Source organism: Medicago sativa, chromosome 2, assembly GCF_051527215.1.
Source record: "Medicago sativa cultivar Bolivia chromosome 2, Bolivia_mono, whole genome shotgun sequence".
Taxonomy (NCBI): Eukaryota; Viridiplantae; Streptophyta; class Magnoliopsida; order Fabales; family Fabaceae; genus Medicago; species Medicago sativa.
In genome coordinates, this window is record NC_140750.1 from 28,960,113 (window position 1) to 28,966,533 (window position 6,421).

General features: G+C 33.5%; 1 long non-coding RNA gene across 1 annotated transcript; it reads left to right on the top strand.

Annotated features, from left to right (window-relative positions):
• The first annotated feature begins 5,041 nt into the window (after positions 1-5,041).
• LOC146946042 (uncharacterized) lies at positions 5,042-5,835 on the top strand. Its single transcript, XR_015028216.1, has 2 exons — positions 5,042-5,367; positions 5,481-5,835. It is a non-coding gene; the product is annotated as an uncharacterized LOC146946042 (long non-coding RNA).
• Positions 5,836-6,421: the final 586 nt, after the last annotated feature.

Below are 6,421 nucleotides of genomic sequence, written 5' to 3' on the forward strand. Positions count from 1 at the left end.
TTTCACATTCTCTCTCTATTCAGTTACGATCCAAATCAGGATCAATCAAGAACACAGAAGAACAATCACAAACCCTAAGTTCTCAAAGCCAAAATTCAACACAATTCCGATGAATTGGTGAGAGTTCTCAGAGATTCGAAGCTGAATCATCATCACTGAACTCAAACCACTGCAATTCAAGCACAAGTTCGAAGAACTTATACGATCACAGTGGAGAAGAAGAGGAATTGAAGAAGGATTCAAATCAGAGGAGAAGAAGAGGAAATTTACCGGTACATTTTTCAGTTCGTAGCAACAAATCACCTACCAGAAACTCAAAGAAGATTCACGAAGATTTTCTTCGTCTTCTCATTCGAATCTCCAGGTAAAACCTCAAAACCTTCTCGTTTTTCATGTCAAATCATCATCGAAGGCTTGTAAGCATAAATAAACGGTGAATCGAAGCAAAAACTTCGAAAAGATTCAAGAAAGAATTGAAACCGAAACCCTAAAATGTAAATTCTTCAAGATTCACCGTTTATTTCATGAATCCAAGTTTATAATCATCATCAGCGAAGAAAATAGGTTAGATAGGGGTTTAGTTTCAAGAAGATTAGAAAAAGTTTGAAAACCCTAGAAACCGTAAGTTCAAAGTCCGATCTACTTCGTTTTCATCATAATTTCATAAAAATAACCGTGGATCCGTAAACAGGGGAGGAAGACGAACGTTTCTGTGTAAAAAGTTTGAAAAAGTAGCATCAGGTCGTCGGAGAAGATGAAGATTCCGATGAATCTTCATCTTCCTCCGCCGTTCTCCGCCGTCCTCCCCAGTTTCCGGCTAGGTTAGGGTTTTAGAGAGAGAGGAGAGAAGAACGAGTGAAGAGAGAGAATGAGAAGTGTGAAATGAATTAGACCGGTCACCTGGCCTTTATATAAGCCTTTGAACCGGTCTGGTTCAGCTGGTTCGCTCCCCTGACCGTTGGATCTAGGGTTGATCCATCTGGATCAATCCAACGGTCCCTGAACTCCTTGAGGATCCAGGATCCGTTCATCCCTTGGGCTTGGGTTTGGGCTTAGTTTCCTGCGTGTTCCCTTGTTTTTTTTGCTATTCTTGCCACTGTTTCTTGCTATTTGCACACCTTTATGCTCAAAAAATTTGCTAAAAATTCCAAGTATTTTTTCATGTGTTTTTGACTAGTTTCTTGATCTTCTTGTGATGTTATTATGTGTTGAATTTGGATAAAAAAATATGTAGCATTTTTTTTTTCAATAGTTTATTACATTTGTTAAATCTTGTGAAAATTTTACATGTTCTTGTGATCAAAACTCTTTAAAAAATTCCAAAGAAATTCATGAGTGTTTTTTGACAATTATGTGACCTTCTAGTGTTGATTTTACATAAAAAAAATTGGTGAGCATGGTGTGGTTAATTTTCCTAATGCTTTGTGACATTTTATGCTAAAAAATAAATGAAAATTCATTTGATTTCAATCCAAATTGCTTGATGAATGTTGGTGACCTATACCTTTTGATTCCATAGGATTTAGCTACTGTTTGTGTTTGATATTAGTGCATGAGTATGAATTTTGATTAGTTACTTAGCTTGCAAGTTAGTTGAATAGTTAAATAATGCAAGTATGTTCAAAGTTTGTTTTAAAATGCCAAGAAAATCATGTAGCCTTAATTTCCCTTCCAAGACTTTATTATAAACCTTTTAAAATGTAATTGGAATGTGAGAATTATAGGTCACTTGGTTCTTGCATTTTATGAATAAATTTTAGCTATATTTGCACTCTTTTGCCTTTATTTTCTATCCTTTATGTCCTAGTACTTCTCTTGCTTTATTTCCTTTGATATTGCTCTATGCTACTAACCTTTCCATTTCATGTTTCATATTCATCATAAGCATTCCCACTTCATCTTCTTCTTCATCTAATTTCTTGCCTTTTAAGTTACAATTTCATGCCAAGTTTAAAATGTAAATACTTAGAGGTTTTGTAATATTTTACCTTCATGCAATTTTAATTTCTTGGCAAAGAGGCCATAGAATGTATCTAGGGTATGATGTAAAGGACAATGGACTCTAATGATGTACACCGACACAAGCACCGACACATGCACACACACCACTATAGCTAGAATATGCATGTTTAGATGTATGTTTAGGATTGTATGTCTAGATGAATGCCTAGGACTTATACTTAGAAAAAACCAATTTTCCAAACAAATGTGAACAACTTCACTCAAACCTTTTCCGAATAAACCTTGGGATCCAATATCCCATTGTATTTTTCTTTTCCATTTTCTTAATCAAATTTCAATGAACTCTAATCCTATTTTGACCATATTTTGCAATTCACTAATCCAACCCCACTCTTTTCTTAAATTCTCATGCCTTCAAGGCCTCTCAATCTCCATTCTTCAAAATCCTATTTTCAAACTTAAAATCAACCAACAAAAATAAAAAAACATTTTTTGGAAGAGAACTACGGTGGATTTGATCCCTTAAACGGGTACGTAGGCAAGGAACAAAATTCCTTCAATTCAACTAAAATAAAAATTCAAACACTATTCTTCTCCCTCCAATTCTTCACTTAGCAAATTTTAGGTGTAAATAACATTTTCAAATAGCATTTAAAAATAAAAGCGCGCGCGTAGAAATTAAAGACGGTTCCTATAGGTTACTATAGTCGTTATGGGTGCCTAACACCTTCCCGTAGCGAAAACAACTCCCGGACCTCGATTCTCAAGGGTTTTGCTTACTTTTTCCCTTCCCAAGAAAAAATAAGATATCACCGGTTTAAAAGGTTCAAACATAATCAATGTTTGACACCCGAAAACCAAGATAAAACAATAGGGACTAAAACCAAAATGCCATATATTTGCAGGGACCATTTCCATATTTAAGAATAAAAAATGAAATAAAAAATAATCCAAAAAACTAATAATAACATATGTAACACCCACACTAAACGTATCTAGAAAGTTTAGTATGTGCATTATATTTAGTACTGGATACATTAAAATTTACAACAATAAAACTTCAAATGAATAATATATACAACAAATCACGTTTGTACAAACAACATTACAATACGACTCGCCTATACATAGTAAAAACATCCTTAAAGGTCCATGACATCCTGCAGCGGGTACGAACTAGCACTTGCTGAAATATCCATCCGGCTACAAGCTTGCATACATCGTCCTGCTTATCTGAAACAAATAAAGATTGGGATGAGACATAATGTCTCAGTGAGTTCTACCTAATCCTAGGCTCTTGGTAACCTAGGGGGAAACCTATGGTCACCACGTGTCTACAATACATCTTGACGGTTGATTATACGTGTGTGGTCATGCTTTCCTAGACGGTTGTGCATACTAGATCCGTCGTAGGTTCATCTTACTTGTCATATAGGTCTTGCTTACATCATACGTGTCATGGCGGTCAAGGGAACCTAAGACCGCTAACTCAAGATCGCTAATCGCATCAAGACTTAACATGCATATACATGACACAATCCTAAACCGGACGATTAGGGAAACCTAAGATCGTCATCGGTATTACATTCATAACTTGCTCTATCTCATAAACTTGTATGTGTCTAACATCATATCATAATCATACATAGTCATAATCATTCATACATAGATGTTAGCGTTGAACAAACATATCATCTAAGTTCATTTTACGGAGAGCCCCGAGTGGAGTAACCCCGAGTACAATCCCATACATGACCGATGAAAACCTAGCTAAGGCACATCAGACTCCCTCAGTGACGTGCGGGCCTACCTTGCAGAGTGTATCCTGTTCCCCTTGGAGAACCTCTCGTATCCCCCTTGGCGTGGATAACGGAAAGACACGACACCTGCATCTTACATACTCATTTACCACGAATACATAAACGATCTGATTAACGGTAAACTACACATACATCATAGTCTTGGTCATACATACATGAAGGGTTAAACCTATACATGCTTGCTCGTTTACCACAAGTCTGTGATCTACCCGTTAAGCGGTAAACTACCTACATAGACATTCTCATTCATAGTGAAGAGATTAACTTATCTATTCACGGCTTAACATGCTTGCATGGTCATTCTAGTTCATGTGCGAAGAGAATACACTAATCACTTCACGTCTTAACATACTTAGGACTCATGTTTAACATTCTAGTTCTCGACAACTTCGTCGAGGCTCTACATTCATTCCCTTTCTTAGTTCATTGCTACCCGAACAATCATGCTTAAACTCTCTTATGCCATTCTTGATACATATATTAATTCGGCCATAATTTCATATTACATTCATGTATAAGTATGTATAATTATTACTACACAATAATACAAATGTTGTGATTGCATGTTAACGTATAACGAAAATAAAATATTCTTCTAGGCTTTGGACCTAGAAATGGACGAGATACATCAGTGAAGTTTTTATTATTTTATATGATATCGAGTTTAAGACCATCTTTATTTGGGACGATATTTCCTAGTAAAAGTTAACATTGGAATGTTGAAGAATATATACACATTGTTTGTTAGTCGTCTAAAGTAGAAAGTTGTTGTAGTATCGAATGACCGTCAGAGCATTAGATTACTATAATATTACTATATTATCAATTGGCCTATCTATTCTTCGGTACTTTTTAAACAAATACATTGGATAATTTTAAATTTTAATTCATTTCATATTTTCGAACCATCCTTTTGTCTCCTTTGCTGTCTTAAACAAGTATGACAAAAAATTATTACTATTTAGATCCTTACCTTTATGGAATATAATATTAAGCCATTCTCTTAATCAATTTTAATATATTTCCAAACTAAAAAGATTTAATAATATTTGTCACATTCCTGATAAGATAATTTTTTTCTTCTTATAATTTGGTTTTAGAAGAAAATTAATTTGTTTCGGGACATAAAGTCAACAAGTCTTCTCGGACTTATATGCAATTTATTTATGGAGTCAAACTATGCATTAATGTGCATTTATTACTATATGCTTATAAATTAAGGATTTTGTTTTCAACATTCATCGTGGAATCAAGTTTAATACAATCTGAATAACAAGATTTATACAGAGAAACGTCATGACAATGTGTGAAATTAAAACGTTTGTTTCAGTTTTCATGATGATGATGCTAGTTGTCTCCCATGCTGATGATTCTCCTCCACCTTCATCATCACCTCACATTTCAATAAGTGAAATCATTTGTCTTGGCAAATGCGGTTTTCAATGCAGTAAATTGCTCGGGGAAATACAATCATTTGTAGCTTGTTTTGCTGCTTGTGGATACACATGTCTTGATGTAACATCAAAAAGTGCTTATGATTGTGCAACTAGTTGTGCCATTTCCAAGTCTATTAACGACAATACTGGTATTCACACTTATAGTTTTATCTATTATACTATTCATTGTTATCAAAATATACTAATAAGTTGTCATTTCATCAATTCATGGCATTTCCTAAAATAATGGACTATTTTACAGATGCTCGTGGTGTTAATCTGATCGTGAATTCATGTTTGGAAGACTGCAAGAACAAATAATTTGTGGAATGTAACATTCATTGTCAAAATCAAATTTGGTGCGAGAAACTGAATCCAAAATTTGAGAATCATGCACTGATGCTATAAAAGTTTTACACACACAACAAAACATATCTTACATATTAGTAGTGTGTTTTGAATAATAATTTATTTATTTATTTGGTACTATATGATTGAGGGTATGTGTAAACTCTTATTATGTTAATGGTTCATACCCAAAAATTTGTTAGATTTATTTGTGTAATAATAATTCTCATAAATAATTTCAATAAAGTTTAAATGGATCATTCTCTAAATATTTAATTTTGTCTCTATAGTAAAATATTACTTCGTGAACGTGGACTTTTAGGTTCTATATTATTTCAGATGATTTTATTCGCTACAAACACGATCTTTATTAGATTTTTTAGATTTTATATTTAATAAATTTTTTTAACAACCTGATTCCTTGGGGAAGGCCCCCTAGCAATTTAGAGTTCTTCGGTTATGTGAGTGAATTCGGGCGGAGATTTGTACCATCAAGAATTTGGTCCATTATTCTTGATCTTTTTAACATAATATAACATGAACATACTTGCACATTTTAAACAGAAAAATGGTAACTAATAGAATAATGAAGTTGATGTGTTGAATCACACCAGTAACCATGAAAAAAGGGAATAACCTCACCCGCACTTAAATTTATGTTGGTACACCTTCCGTCCCATAATAAATGTCACATTTTAAAAAATGAAATATAAAATAATCCAAAAAACTAATAATAACATAAGTTTGCAAAATAGAGTCTTATTTTTCAACTTTTAGTTAATTGTTTTTTTTTAATTATACCCACTAATTATCTAATTGTGCATCATTCTCAACTTATTTTTATACTTTAAAATT